This window comes from Ictidomys tridecemlineatus, unplaced genomic scaffold (genome assembly GCF_052094955.1).
Source record: "Ictidomys tridecemlineatus isolate mIctTri1 unplaced genomic scaffold, mIctTri1.hap1 Scaffold_85, whole genome shotgun sequence".
NCBI classification, from domain to species: domain Eukaryota; kingdom Metazoa; phylum Chordata; class Mammalia; order Rodentia; family Sciuridae; genus Ictidomys; species Ictidomys tridecemlineatus.
In genome coordinates, this window is record NW_027526100.1 from 520,991 (window position 1) to 535,393 (window position 14,403).

Consider the following 14,403-nt stretch of genomic DNA (forward strand, 5'->3'; position numbering starts at 1 on the left):
ACTTCCAGAGTAGAAAGAGTGGACTTGTGGACTGTAATAACTTCTAACTGGTAATAACACTGTAATAATACTGTGAACCCATTTGTCTTATTTCACTATTTGCAAAACTCTTGCATACATACTTCATTATGTCCCCACAACAAGCATGCTGACTGTACCACTTCTACACCTGCAAGATTTAAGTAGTCTGCCCAGTGTCAGACAGCTTGCCATGGGCAGAACAGAACCCAAATCCAGGCTTTCTGCATACCACCCCCTCACCTCCTGCTGCCTTGTGTCATCTGAGTGGTTCCATTCACTGCTGTCCCTCACCAAGGTAAAGGGGTAGGACAATACATTGCCTTATGCTGTACTTGGTCACTGTTTTCTGGTTTCAGTTTATAAAGATACAGAAGTATTGCATAGACTGCTTCCGTCTGCTTAGAAAAGGAGGAAATAGGATTTTATAATCATATTTTCTTATGTTTACTTAAACTCTGGGAAAATCCTTTTTTAAAAAGACAACACTGGTTGGGTGTGGCTTGGTTACTATTGGGATGAATGGGAGATTCGTTCCTTTCTTGGAGATGGGGGGGGTGCGCAGTACCAGAGATTGAACCCAGGGGCACTTAACCACTGAGCCACATCCTCACATCCTCATCCCTTTTATTTATTTATTTATTTATATTTTGAGACAGGGTCTAGCTGAGTTACTTAGGGCCTCGCTAAGTTACTGAGGCTGGCGTTGAACTTTGTAATCCTCCTACCTGAGCCACTGGGCCTGACATCCATTATTTTGTAATATATTCTTGACCCATGTGAATCTACTGCTTATCTAGAAACTTGTTTTAATGTTATTTAATCAAATGAGTAAATATTCTATATATGAATTTAAGTGCTTATTCTGTGCCTGGCTTTGTCTATGTGATCTGTGTTAGGACTTTACACGTGTTTTCTGTGGTCCATATTTAAACCTGAAAGTTAGGTTTCACCATTATTTATGTTACCAGGTGAAGAAACTGAGGCATAGCCAGGATGAGTAGCTAGCCCTGTGTTTCAGGCTCATGATTGTGAGAACTCATGCCTAGCCAGATTGATTCTAAAACTCTGCTTTTAACCACTATAGGAATGGATTAGACCAACAGCAAGAAACTCGACTTTGAGTGCATTCTGATATGATGTAAGAGGTATTTTTAGTTTGGCGCTTTTGAAGTTCATGAATCCTAAATAATGTGTCTATATCTCTGGAGCAAATCCAGAGAGACCATGAAATTCCCATTATGCTAATCTAATCCAAGGATTACATTTATGCTGTGTTTGTAACAATATGCTGTGGATTGAAGTGGGCTGGTTTTCAGAGCCAAATATTACAAGTGCAAAGACACCTGAGGACATTCCCAGGGCAGTAGGTGGGGAGGGAACAGCCAGAGCCTCCAGATGGCCAGAGCACAGCAGTGACCAGGATGAGATGCAAGTGTGGCCTCAGGGTGGCCTGGCAGGCAGGAGGCTTCATATACCACCCGTAGGGCATGAAGTGCCTGCTGTGGAGGGTTTGGCAGTGTCACCTCTGAATCCCAGTAACAAAGACGCTGACCCAGCTCAGCAGCTCACACACTAGCAGCATCTCAGCATCCCACCAGGCCAACAAGAGATGCTACCACTTGACACATTCCTTATGTTGGAGTAAAATCATTTGAAGAATTAAGTGCAGCTGACGATCATTTATTCATTGATATTGTCCATCGTACTAAGAATTATTTATCCCTGAAAGGTCATTATATCCAAGAATCAACAGAGGGAAATGGATATGTTAAGAAAATTTTTAAAAATTCTATCTGGAAGAAAATGGTCATCTCACAGTAATTTGGTTAATGAGGGAAAGCATTGACAGAGTGGAAAGAAAGACCACCATCAGAGAATTTTAAGCTTGACTAGATGGTCGGTGTGGACGTGTATGTGTACAGGAAAAATTCTCATCTTCAGTTCACACCAGCTAGTGGTGGGAACCACCCACTAGCTGATAACCCAGCGTGGATTATGGAAGATACTCCTTGTAAATTTCTAATTAATGTAAATTAACCCTGGCACATAATCAGCACTCAGTAAATGTTAACCATAATCATCATTATCATCATCATCAATACTGGCTTGCTTAACTTAGTACAATCATGATTCCTGTGTATTTGACTTTCTATCAGTAATACTTTATAGATTGCAAGTCACTGACCAGGAAGGGTCCTTTGTATATTGTCCTATTACTTCTACCAACTTGGCCAAACTGACCTCCTCTTCATAGAGGGCAGAGTTCACAAGTCCTCTCCCAGCTCACACCTTCACAACTTTGAATAAACCTCTTGTTCAGGATGAGTGGAGCATGAGCCCAAGGCCCCTGGGGACCTGTCTTATCCATTCATCCCTCTTTTCCCTAAAAACAAGAAATTTGGTTTCACCTCCCTTATTTCTGGCTTCTGTACTTGGAACTCACTTGTTTAGTGGTATTTCCTTTCCTGGCCTCCTTAAGAACTGTGGCATAATTTGTCTTCTCCAAGACCATAATTCATTTTAATCTTGAGAGTATTGTGATCTATATATGTGTGTTAATTGCTAATAATTACAGGGAAATACACAGAACACAAAAATTGGAAATATTTAGGAATTTTTAGAAGTATATCTTTAGGGGAAATTTTTAGAACAGCAGATTCAGAAGGGGCATGGGAGGTGGATATGATCAAAGTATTTTATATGCATGTATGTTCTGTATAATTAAAATGCATTAATTTTATTTTTTTATATTTATTACTTATTTATTTTTGTGGTGATTCTGGGGATTGAACCCAGGGCCTTGTGCATGCGAGGCAAGCACTCTACCAACTGAGCTATATCCCCAGCCAAAATGCATTAATTTTAAAAAGAAAGAAATATGTTTAGAAGCTCTAATAACTCTCATTTCCATTTTTTTATTAAGACCAAAATTGGCCTCTGTTAGTTCCCTGTCTTGATTCTAACCTAAGTAAGATGAATTTTTCAGAAATCTTTCTTTTTCTCAAAAGAAAGAATGGGGAAGGATGACTTCATAGCCTTGCTTTTGGAAGAAAAGGTGATGTTTTTTGGAGTAGTTACAGTAAAGTGCTATGAGGGGCCTTATGTTCCCATTATCTGTTGTGATGTGGCCACAATTATGTCTCCTTGGCAACATCCACGTGGCAGGTTCTTGATCCAGATAGTAAATACTTGACTTATTGATACACATATTTATGTGGAAGAATCTCACACATTTCTCATTGTCATGCTGTTTTTAAGAATGAGCCTGGAGGGCTGGGGATGTGGCTCAAGCTGTAGCGTGCTTGCCTGGCATGCATGCGGCCCGGGTTCGATCCTCAGCACCACATACCAACAAAGATGTTGTGTCCTTCGAGAACTAAAAAATAAATACTAAAAATTCTCTCTCTCTCTCTCCTCTCTCACTCTCTCTTTAAAAAAAAAAAAAAAGAATGAGCCTGGAGCTGGGCACAGTGACGCATGCCTGTAATCCCCAGGAGCTGAGGCAGGAGGATTGCAAGTTCAGAGCCAGCCTTGGAGCTCAGTTGAGATCATCTCAAAATAAAAATCTTTAGAAAGGGCTGAGGATGGATCTCAGTGGCACAGAGCTTGCCTAGCATGTATAACATTGACTTAGTTCCCACAGCACCACCAAAATAAAAGTTTAAAGGGAGAGAGGGACTGGAGGTGTAACTTAGCATTAGAACACTCCTGGATTCAGTCCCCAAGTACCACAAAACATCATCATTATTCTTATCATTGTTAGGGAGCCTGGAATGCATTCAGGAAATAAGGTGGAATCTTATTTATTGAAATATAGAATTAGCTCTCCGAAAGCTCAGAGCACTAAAGGTAGTATGGGATTTATTTTTGAGTCATGTTTTGATGCTATTCAAAGCATAATTATATTCAGTGCCACATGTATGCCTTCCAGTAAAACGAGACACCTCTGTTTTGATACATGCACCTCTGTGTGGCCACTATGTAGATCAGTTTAAAAGTCTGTATCCCTGACTACATGTAACCAAATAGTCTGCTAATGGCTCTTTTGTTAAGGACATTTAAAAATGGTTTCATGTTAACTGACTAGTCTATGTGGGCAAATATACTTCAACATAACATTTCTAAGATGGTTTTTCTACTTATTCCAGAAAACAAAAGTCAGGTCTATTATTTACTACCTACTTGGATAGTAAAGTTTATTAAGCAAAGAAACCAAATAGAGAGATTTGGTTGACAGCAAGAAATATTCCAAGCAGTCCAAGGAAATATCTGAAAACTAAATAGAAAGAAACTCTGGTTTCTAGATCTAAGCACTTCTAGATCTGCAGCAAGAATATGATCACATACATAGGCTGGATTTTCACTCTGCAGCTAGCAAAATGGGAGCATCAGCACCACATACATAAGGACCCCAGGCAAAAATCCTTGACTTCTAAGTTCCTGAAAAGTTAACCATTTTCTGATTTGCCGGACAGAGTGATAAATCTGGCTTTAGGCTAGCTTTGAGCTGGGAGTATTTGTAAGACCTCAGCACCTATTCTGGAGAAAGCTGCTTTTTACATTTTTCTTAATTTTAATGATTTAAGGGCATTTCCAGCCCATTTTTCTTCTATAAAGTAACAGCATAACTCCAGGTAGGAGCTCAGCCTTGTGTCTGGCACACAAGTGTTTACAGCTGATGGCTGTGGAAGTGGAGGGGCAGATGGGGAAGAATCAGTTAGAAGCAAGTGTTTCTCACAGTCCACTTCTGAAAGCTCAGAGACCTGAGAAGGCTAGCTTTATGTGTGCGTGGAATTTCCTCTGAGGCTCTCTCCATAGATATGTTATACTTTATAAATTCCTACCTGTAAATGGGTCTTTGGAAAATTATTCTACAAATATTCCAGTGGTCCTCAGCCAGGGGCGAGGGCCTCTTTTCTTCTCCTTTGATTATTGTCCATGTTTTCTCAGTTGACTCTTGGAAGTTTTTGGTGGCATTTCCGTCGGTCTCTGCCACAGTTCATCCTCCCCAGAAGATTCTGCTGAACACTTGGGGAGTGGGAGTCCAGCCCCATGCATGGTGGGGCATATAGTGCAGAATCCCACACAGCCTGATACCGAGCCAGAGCACAATTGGATTATGTCAAAGGTGCCACGTGCGTCCGCTGTGTTTCTTCACAGTACAGGCCAATTTAAATATAGCCTACTACCACAACTTGTCCAGAATTAAAATAGCACAGAACAAGTGGCAAATGGCAGGGACTAGGGCTCTTTGCCAGGAGATGGCTAAGGTCTGGGAAAAATGGGCTTTTGAGCTAGACCATAGGGCTCAAAATAATGACAGGAGATGGAATACCCTGTGATCCCACAGCGTAGCTTACATTTCAGGTGAGTGCACGTTCTCAGAGCATGGATGAGAACACTAGTTTGACACCTAGGAGAGTAGAAGCCCATTTTGAAAACTGAGTAAAATGGGCTACATTATTTTAAAAAATAAAATCTGGTTACTGAATTCTCCGGTTCGATGATTCTCATCAAGCATCAGGGTCAGTGCCATTGCAATTGTGTTTTCCAGGCAGAGGAGACTTTAACCATGAATTGAATTACATAATAGCCCTGTAATAAAACCTCATTTGACAAAGGAGGCTGGTATTGTACATAATGAAATTATAATTAAAAACTATGAGCAGCCCTAATTTAACAAGTTGCCAAGGCAGAGTTAGTAGTCAGTACAAGAGGGTTAAACTGTTTGTTCCTGAAGTTTTTTGTTGGGTTGGTTGGTAGATTTTCAGTTTTTTCAAAATAAAACCAAAAATAGTTTTATTAAAAGATAATAAATACATTTAAGTATTAGCTCCAAGCGAAAACAAACCAAAAAACCTTCAAGTAGTCCTAAGGGTTTAACATTGGTTGTTGCAGATAATATTCCAAATATAAATATTAAAAATGTGCATATATTATGCATATTTACATTTATTTATGTATTCACTCCAAATTCACTGTCAAGAGTAAGCCTACCAAGCATACATTTAATACTTCTTTAGATGTTTTTAATAATACAAAGGACTCATCATCTTATAGCATTTAAATTCATAGTTATGGTTGACGTGGTTAAAGTGATAGTTAAGATTACAAAGCAGATTTAAAAATAAAATAATCCTTCCTATTTAGAGTGGAAAAGATCGTGCTTCAGAAATTAAATTTGGAATTACAGAAGCAAGGAAGACAAACTGCCTTCTGGAATTCTCCACCTTATACTTTAACGAGTAATTTGCAAGAAGCTATTTGTCATACTAGTGTCACTCGTGGTGACGTGTGTGTCTGTGTGTGTGTGTGTGTGTGTGTGTGTGTATGTATGTGTATGTGTGTGTCTCTCTGTGTCTGTCTGTCTCAGCACTCAGGCCATGCAGCAGCACCCCCTCAGACCAATATCAGAAATTTGTTCATCTCACTCTGCCAAACAAGATCATTTGAGCTGCTATGACTGACATCTCAGAAAAACATTACAGAGAAATTCTCATTTGAAATTGACTTGCCAGCAGTCTTCATCTGCCAGAGAGAAAATTAAGGGGAAAGCAGCTTTCATTTCACATGCAGAATTTCAGAGGGGCTGGAGCTGGATAATGATGATGCAGGCAATCATCATTGCTTTCTGTGGTTCCTGTTACCTGCAGCCAGCCGTGGTCCACAGATATTAAATGGAAAATTCTGGAAATCCCACGATTTATAAGTTTTATTATAGTATATTGTTACTCTCTTTTTATTTATTGTTCTATCTTTTTATTATTGGTAATTCACTGCTGTGCCTAATTTATAAATTAAACTTTACCACAGTTATGTACATATAGGAAAATACAGTACATCTAGTGTTCAGTACTGTCTGTAGTTTCCGGCATCCACTAAAATAGCCATTCCCCATAAGGAGGGACTATGGCATATATAGTGAGTATGGAGAGAAAAGTGAGTGTGTATGTAGAATTAGCAAAGTTGCCTGTGTGCCCAGAATGGCAAATAATTATGCAGAAGCATTTCTAGGCATTTGTAGATCTAGGCATTTGTATGCTGAGGTTTTGTTTGAGGTAGAAAATAGCAGTAGATTATCATGAAATAAGTATTTGGTATCAAGAAAGACAGGCCAGTGTGATTATTCTCAGGAACACAAATTCAAACGTGCTCTGAGGGGCTGGGGTTGTAGCTCAATGGTACAGCACTTGCCTGGCATGTGTGAGGAGGCACTGTGTTCGATCCTCAGCACCACATAAAAATACAGGTATTATGTCCACCTAAAACTAAGGAAAAAAATGTAAAAAAAAAAGTGATCTGAAACCTGAACATGCATCCATAGGAATAACAAGGAATGGGGAGTGTTCATGAGGTCCAGGAGAGCTCCTAACAGCACAGAAGGCAGCAGTGAGCAGCCTCCAGCTTCTAACACTGTGTCCTTGTCATGGGTACACAGAGGCTTCTTAACTCTCCTCCTGACTCTGGAACAAATGCCACTACCAGAGTATTCCAGGTCCTCCTTGGAAAAAGTCCTGTCTACTAGAGCTGTGGGTTCTATACCTGTCCCTAATGGAAGGGAGGTCCCTTCAGGGTGGGCCTCTTCTGGACATCATGGCTGATTCTCACAGCCTCCCCTTTCCTCAGTGACTTTCATGTGTTCGGGTAACTGGTTGACCCCAGGGACCTATATGACATGATAACAGGGCTTTCTGTGCCCCCATTTCCTTCATGACAAGACAAAGCATAGAATATGAACCTGTCTTCCAACACACCTCTTGCAGTATTTTCTGGGTCCAAAATTATAAATATAGTTTATAAGTTTCCACTGGAATCCTGGATTACTATCATGGCTACGTGTTCTCCACCTTAAAGACAAGGGGGCTTTTCACATTCATGGTTCAGAGAGGACAGTTAGCTGATAAAGCAGGGGCATGTCCTTTGTCACTGAATCTGTTGTCATTTCAGAGGCAAGACCTATTTCCAGTACTCATCGCTAGCCAAAACTTGGCACATTGAACAATTCTAACCTGAAAGGATGGCTGGATGCTCTGGGGCCAACTGGAGACCCAGCTAGAGCCACCATCAGATACCAGCCAGGCAGTAGAAGCTTGGATATTAATACTAAGGTAGCAACTCTCCTGCCCCTTGGAGTTCAGCCTGCCCTTACCACAATCACAAGATGACAGAAGATCCTGAATTCTTGGACTTGAAGGAAAATCCCTACCTTGGTGGGAATGGCATCCTCTGTGCCCCTCCCCAACCCTCGGCCTTGGGTTGTATAACATCCCCTTAGTGCCTGGAATTCTTCTTGAGTGTCTTTGGACTTGGGCTGATCCTCCTGTTGGGGAGGAGTGGTTTCATTTGTGTTAATACATCTGTCACTAAGGCAGTGAGTTGAGGAAAGTAGGCCCTTCAGTGGCTGCAACAGGGTCAATCCAGCTAACTAGCAAGCCCAGGATTCAGTCAGTCCCACCATGAAAATAAATAAAATTTAAAAGTTCATTAGAATGTTTCTAGAGTCAATGCATAGGCAGACAGGAGACATCTGGTCAAGAATATTCAAAATACTGTAAGAATATTAATATAACCATCTATCAGGACCAGAGGAAAAGATTCCTATTCTTTGAGCAAGATTCTTGGACTGACCTGATTTGAATCCTGCCTTGCGTTTCTACCATCTCTAAGTATTGGTATACTAGTATCTCAGTGTTCATGCATTCATCTTTAAAACTGTCTTTACCCCTCCATTACACCAATTGTTACTTAAAGGTGCTAAAGAGAAAACCAGCAGCCCTGGTTTACACGTTTGTTTCCACTTCTATTTTCCTCGGAATCCTTGGATAAACTGCTATTTTATCGAGTTTTAAAATGAAAATTTTCTATTCTCAGTTTAACATAGCAAATGCTGAAAATAGGGAAATATGACATAATTTTTTGAGATTCTCATGAGAAAAAAGGAGAAAACTTTTTAAGAATTCAGGGGGAACTAGATGATCCTCTGATATTTCCTTTTAAACTTGGAGGCGTTAATTACTAATTTGGTGATTTGGGGAAGGCAACTCTGAGTTGGATGAATCTGTAGTATTTTTAACACCACCTAAAAATGCTCCTTCTAAAGAATAACCTTGATGAGAAGCAAATCTGCCCTGTAGTCTTTAGTAAGATATTTTCTAAGCTGTGTTATTTCATTTGAAAGTCAGCCAAAATTGGTTTTAAAAAAATGTGTAGGAGAAGAAAGCTGAATATTTGCATTTTTCAATAGCGGCATTAGTCTATTTAAAATAAAGATTGATTAAAGAGAGCAGTAACAGATTCAAAGAGAAAGCATGAACTATGAAAATGAGGGGATTTTTATAGCAGAAAGAAAAATGAAATAATTACATACTAGAATGTTTTCTAAAGTAATACAGAAGTCTTTCTCAGAACATACTTGCTTGCCGTTATCACAAAGGGTAAGAGACTTGGGTTCCATCCATTCATTCCACAAGATAGCTTTGTGACTTTGAATATGTTTCTGAGTCTCTCTGAGTCTCAGACCTCTACAGAAGTAAAAAAAAAATTGCCTGACCATCAGGGAGGGAACCACAGAATTCTCAAGAGACTTTCCAAGTTACAACTGTGTTTTTAATATGTCTGGTAAAGCAGAAGATTGAAGAGTCACTTCTTAAAATCCAGAGGCTTAGCATGTATCAGAGCAGTACCTTCATGCTTGTAGTATGTTGCAGAAAAGGCTGGAAATTTAAAGTAAAAATAATTGAGGACTCCTTGATTGAACTATTGAATGCTTTCTTGTCCCAGACAAGGCATGAGGTAACTGGAGTAATGGAACCACAGTTCCTACCAGGAAATGTGAAATGATGAAAACTAATTTGCTGAGAGAATAACCACACCTCTGACACTTTAGTATTTCTCCCAGAGTTGTTCTTTCCCAAACTATAGCTTCAAAATATGTACCTCTGAAGTGGTAAGAGCTCAAGATGATAGCTACTCCCAAGCAAGTTCGTGTTTGTACTGGTTAGCGTCAGAAACCCAATAGAGGAATGGGTCCTTCTACTGCTCACTGGTTAGGCTCATCTGGGCAGAACAAAGTGAAGGGGCAGCTTTGGGATCTTAAGAGCCATTTCGGATGATAGAAGATGGATATCTTATTACCTTAGCGATTGTTTTTCAACTTGAGTTCAAGAAGAAGATCTAAAGGCCTTGTGTCATTTTTAAGGAGTGAATGGTGATTGCTTAATTTTTTTAAACATATAAGTATTTATAAAATGGAATTATTTAAGCACCAGGGGTATGCATTTAATGGACATTTGCAGCAGCAAGTGGGGATTAGGCCAGTTAATGATCCATAATAAATGATCTGTCTGTTCTTTAACTGAAGACCTCGAGCTACCATCATGTGTTCTAACCATTACGCGGTCTTAAATTGCTCTAATTCTTAGCTGTAATTTAATTTGTACCTATAACAGACCCTTGGCAAAATACATGAAACCTAATACTGAAGATAAAATAAAAACAGTATTGGCATTTTAATTTTTATCATTATCCAGAAGTAGTTCTCAGATCCTGAAGCTGCAGAGTTCTTATTAGACACATCCAGGTGTCTCTGTGACAGTGCCCAAGAAAAAATGTACTTGTGATTATGTCTAGCTCCATATTATAGAATATTCATCTACCTTAAAATAATTTGGTCTACCTAGTGTTGCCAAAGGCCTACTAGCACCCCCCCAAAAAAATTGACCTACAGATATATTATTTAATAGCAAGCCAGATTCAGTCAAAATAATACACTATCTATATAATTTCTCATTAGGAAAGACAGATCTTATTTTAATCAGCTAAAAAATACCTAAAACCATAAAATCTACTTTGATAATGACTTTACACTTGTCTGATTACCCTCACATTTTTCACCCAATCTTAACTTAGCTCCTTATATTTCATCTGACCCAATGACCACCTTTGGTGGTGGACTCTTCCTCCCTGCCCACAGCTCCAGGTGATTCTATGTTGCTCCCCATTCTCCTTGATCCGGGTCTTTGCCTCTGTGTCATAGCCACATTCTACCTCCTCTGCTTCTCCCAGAGAAGAACGCTGCTAGAGAAAGATGCACAGTCATAGAAACCCAGGTCAGGTTTTCCTGGGCCACTGAGCATTTCTAATATACTTTTCTTCCATTCCTTAGAACTTTGATATAGTGATGATTCTTCATCTTCACCTCTTTTAAGCCCTCAAAATCTCCCCACTGTCTCTTAATCTCTGCAGAAGACAGATAATGGGCATTTATCCAATAAGTACCCTAAGTTAATACTAAGCACTTCATATAAATCAATCCTGATCTCAGTCTAACTCTACACATTAATATTGTCCCCATTTTACAGTAAGAAAATTGGGGGCACAGTCAACATGATGAACTGGGGTGACAGCCCAGGTCTTTCTGGTTCCAAAGCCCCATGAAACTCTTGTTCTCTTTCAAACTTACTATCCTTTGAATAACCTTAAAACATTGGATCAACTCATCCCTTTTTAAAAATATTTTTTTCCTGTTTTGTTTCTCTCACCTCATCTAGGATGTGGCTCCAACACTAGTCATCTTCTCAAAACTTCATATTCTCCTATTCTTTGGGCATCTTCCTTCCCACCTTCCACTAGTATCAGTTCTCATTTACTTAAAATGCAAGTAAAATGTCTTTTCCCTTGACCCAGCTAATTCTTCTGGTTACTGTCCAAATTTCCTTCTTCCTTTCTGGGTCAAAAGTCTCCAGCATGTGCCCCACACCTGCTTCCACCACTTCCTCTGCCCAGTTCCTCATCGACTCCCTTCCATCTGGCTTTAGCCGTGGCCTTCTTATTCCAACTGCTCCCTCAAATAGGTCTCAACAAATTCAGCCGCCTTGACTCGGCCTTCACTTTCCTAAGCACAGGGGGATTGACAGACTGTCCCTTCCTCAGATCCTCACCGCATTGCTAGTGGCTGCCATAAATCATAAATCAGCCAGTCAGGCTGAGAAAAAATGCAGCTACCCCAGAGGAAAGACAGATTCTGATGTGACCCACTTAACTCCTAAAAGGAGCCCAAGATTCACCCAAGAACTTAAAGGGATTCTGTGTATGCTCCCTTCTCTCAGGTTACTTTGCTATTTCCTCCACCCAGTCCCCAGGACACTCTGGTTTCAATACTCAGTTCTTTGCTTTTTGACAAGTTCAGCCAACTTTCCTTGAACGCATCATGATGTTCACACTTCTGTTTATTGCCATGTCCTCTAGTTTGCATCATAGCCCTGTATTCCCAACTATAAATGCCTATCACATAAACTCCTACTTGTGTAAAACTGTGTGTCATCACCTCCAAACTGGAGTAGGGCCTACACAGTTGCTATCTGCTGTAAGACCAGGCATCTGAATACCTAATTGGAATCTTGGGGTTATCCCTCATGCTTCTCTCCTCCTCACCCATTTATCCCTTCCACTAGGATTTTTGAAGACGGCTTCTAAAAACGGCAGGTTTTTATGGTAGCAAAACAGACAGGAAAACTGTCTGCATGTTTGAAAGTTCTGACATCTTTCCAAAAATGTCCAGAGGTTATTCCTTTACTTTTATGACTGATCCCTCAGAAGTTTTTCATCTTGCAAAACTGAAGTGCTGTACCCACTAACCATCTTTCCAAAGTCTCCCTCCAGCCCCTGGCAACCACAATTCTTTCTTTCTCTATAAATTTGATGACCCTAGCTACCCTATACAATATTTGTCTCTTTGTGACTGGCCCACTTCACTTAGCATAATGTCAGCAAGGTTTATCCATGTTGTAACATGTATCTAAATTTCCTTTTTAAAGCTTGAATAATATGTTTACATCTACCAATTTTTTTGTTTATTCATCTATTGACACTTGGGTTGCTTCAAACTTTTGGCTATTATAATGCTGCTATGAATTTGGTGTGCAAATATGTCTTTAATACCCTGCTTTCCTTTACTTCTGTGTCTATATCCAAAATCCAATTGGCAGACCATGTGACAATTCTATTTTAAATTTTCTGAGGAGCTGCCATAGTATGTTCCAGAAGAGCAGCAGCCACTTCACCTTCCCGCCAGCAGTGCAGGGGGTTCTGGTTTCTGCACATTCTTGTAACTTTTCTGGTTTGGGGTAGTAGCCATCCTGATGGGTGTGAGATAGGATCTCATTGTTTTGATTTGCATTCCCCTGGTGTTTAGTGATGCTGAGTATCTCTTCATGTTCTCATGGCCATTTGTGTATCTTTTTTGGAGAAATGCCTATTCAGGTTTTTGGCTTATGTTTTGATAAGGTTTTGTTGTTGAATTGTAGGAATGTTTTATATATCCTGGATACTAACCCCTTTCAGATATGTGATTGGCAAGTATTTTCACCCATTTACTGGGTTGCAGGTGCTTAAGCTTGAAATAGATGTTTTAATATTATTTAATGATAATGTGCTTGAACTTTAAAATGACCCTCATTAAAAAGAACTTTTCTCCAAAGATTATTTCAAAAATAAAACAAGCCTTAAGTTTTTTTAATATCACATTTTTTCTCATCTGATATAAATAACATTGGGAGGTGAATCTCAGATAATTTTTATAAAATAAAAATTTATTGTTGTCAAATAAAATGTAGGGGCTGGGCATGTAGGTCAGTGGTAGAATACTTGCCTAGCATGTAAGATAGCTTGAGTTTCATCTCCAGAAGCAACCAAAAAAAAAAAAAAGATAAAGTGGAATTACTTTTTACTTGGCATATTCCAAAGAAGAAGTAAAAATGTGACTTTGGCCTGGCTATCAAGAGAATGTAGCCTTTAAGCTTATTAAGTTGTTGATCAGATGAAAGGGAATAAACTCGCTAAAGTACTGAAGAGTGAGGACTGATTTTTGTAAGTGTGAAAATGTTACAACCTAGAGAAAATCTTATAAAAGGAGACTGAGTAGTAAACACTGCTGTTCCCAAGTCATTACACCTGTCCCCTGAGTATTAGCACACTGACAGGGGCTGGAGCTCAAGAAACCAGTGTAACAAGAATTTATTGATCCGGGAATTGGCTTTTTGTTTTGTGTAAATATCCTGCTGGTTTCCAGAAAGTGCTTTCAGGGCCCTCTCATCTGTCACATTCATGATAGCATCACTGACGGTGGGAGTCTAGCATCAGAGCGTGTGGTTAGATAGCTACGTGCTTATATGGAGGCTGCTTTAACTCTAGGTTTTCTGGTGGCCTTAAGGATAAGAGAAACAACAGATTGTGTAGTACACATTGTATGGTACAAGGAAGCAAACCAGTTTATCACCAGAGACCAATTTTTTTCCTGGCACTGAACAATGAGAGGATTGTGTCACCTAAATCTCAATAAACATGACAACAATAGACATAATGGACAACATTTCATGAAAGGTA

The 14,403-nt window shown here is 39.5% G+C and overlaps 1 non-coding gene and 1 pseudogene across 2 annotated transcripts in view; one reads left to right on the top strand and one right to left on the bottom strand.

Moving 5' to 3' along the window:
* LOC144374741 (junctophilin-1-like) overlaps positions 1–14,403 on the top strand; it is a 68,621-nt pseudogene that overhangs the window by 32,943 nt on the left and 21,275 nt on the right. The gene's annotated exons all lie outside the window — the stretch shown is intronic.
* On the bottom strand, positions 2,793–2,865 carry Trnaa-cgc (transfer RNA alanine (anticodon CGC)). Its single transcript has one exon. It is a non-coding gene; the product is annotated as a tRNA-Ala (tRNA).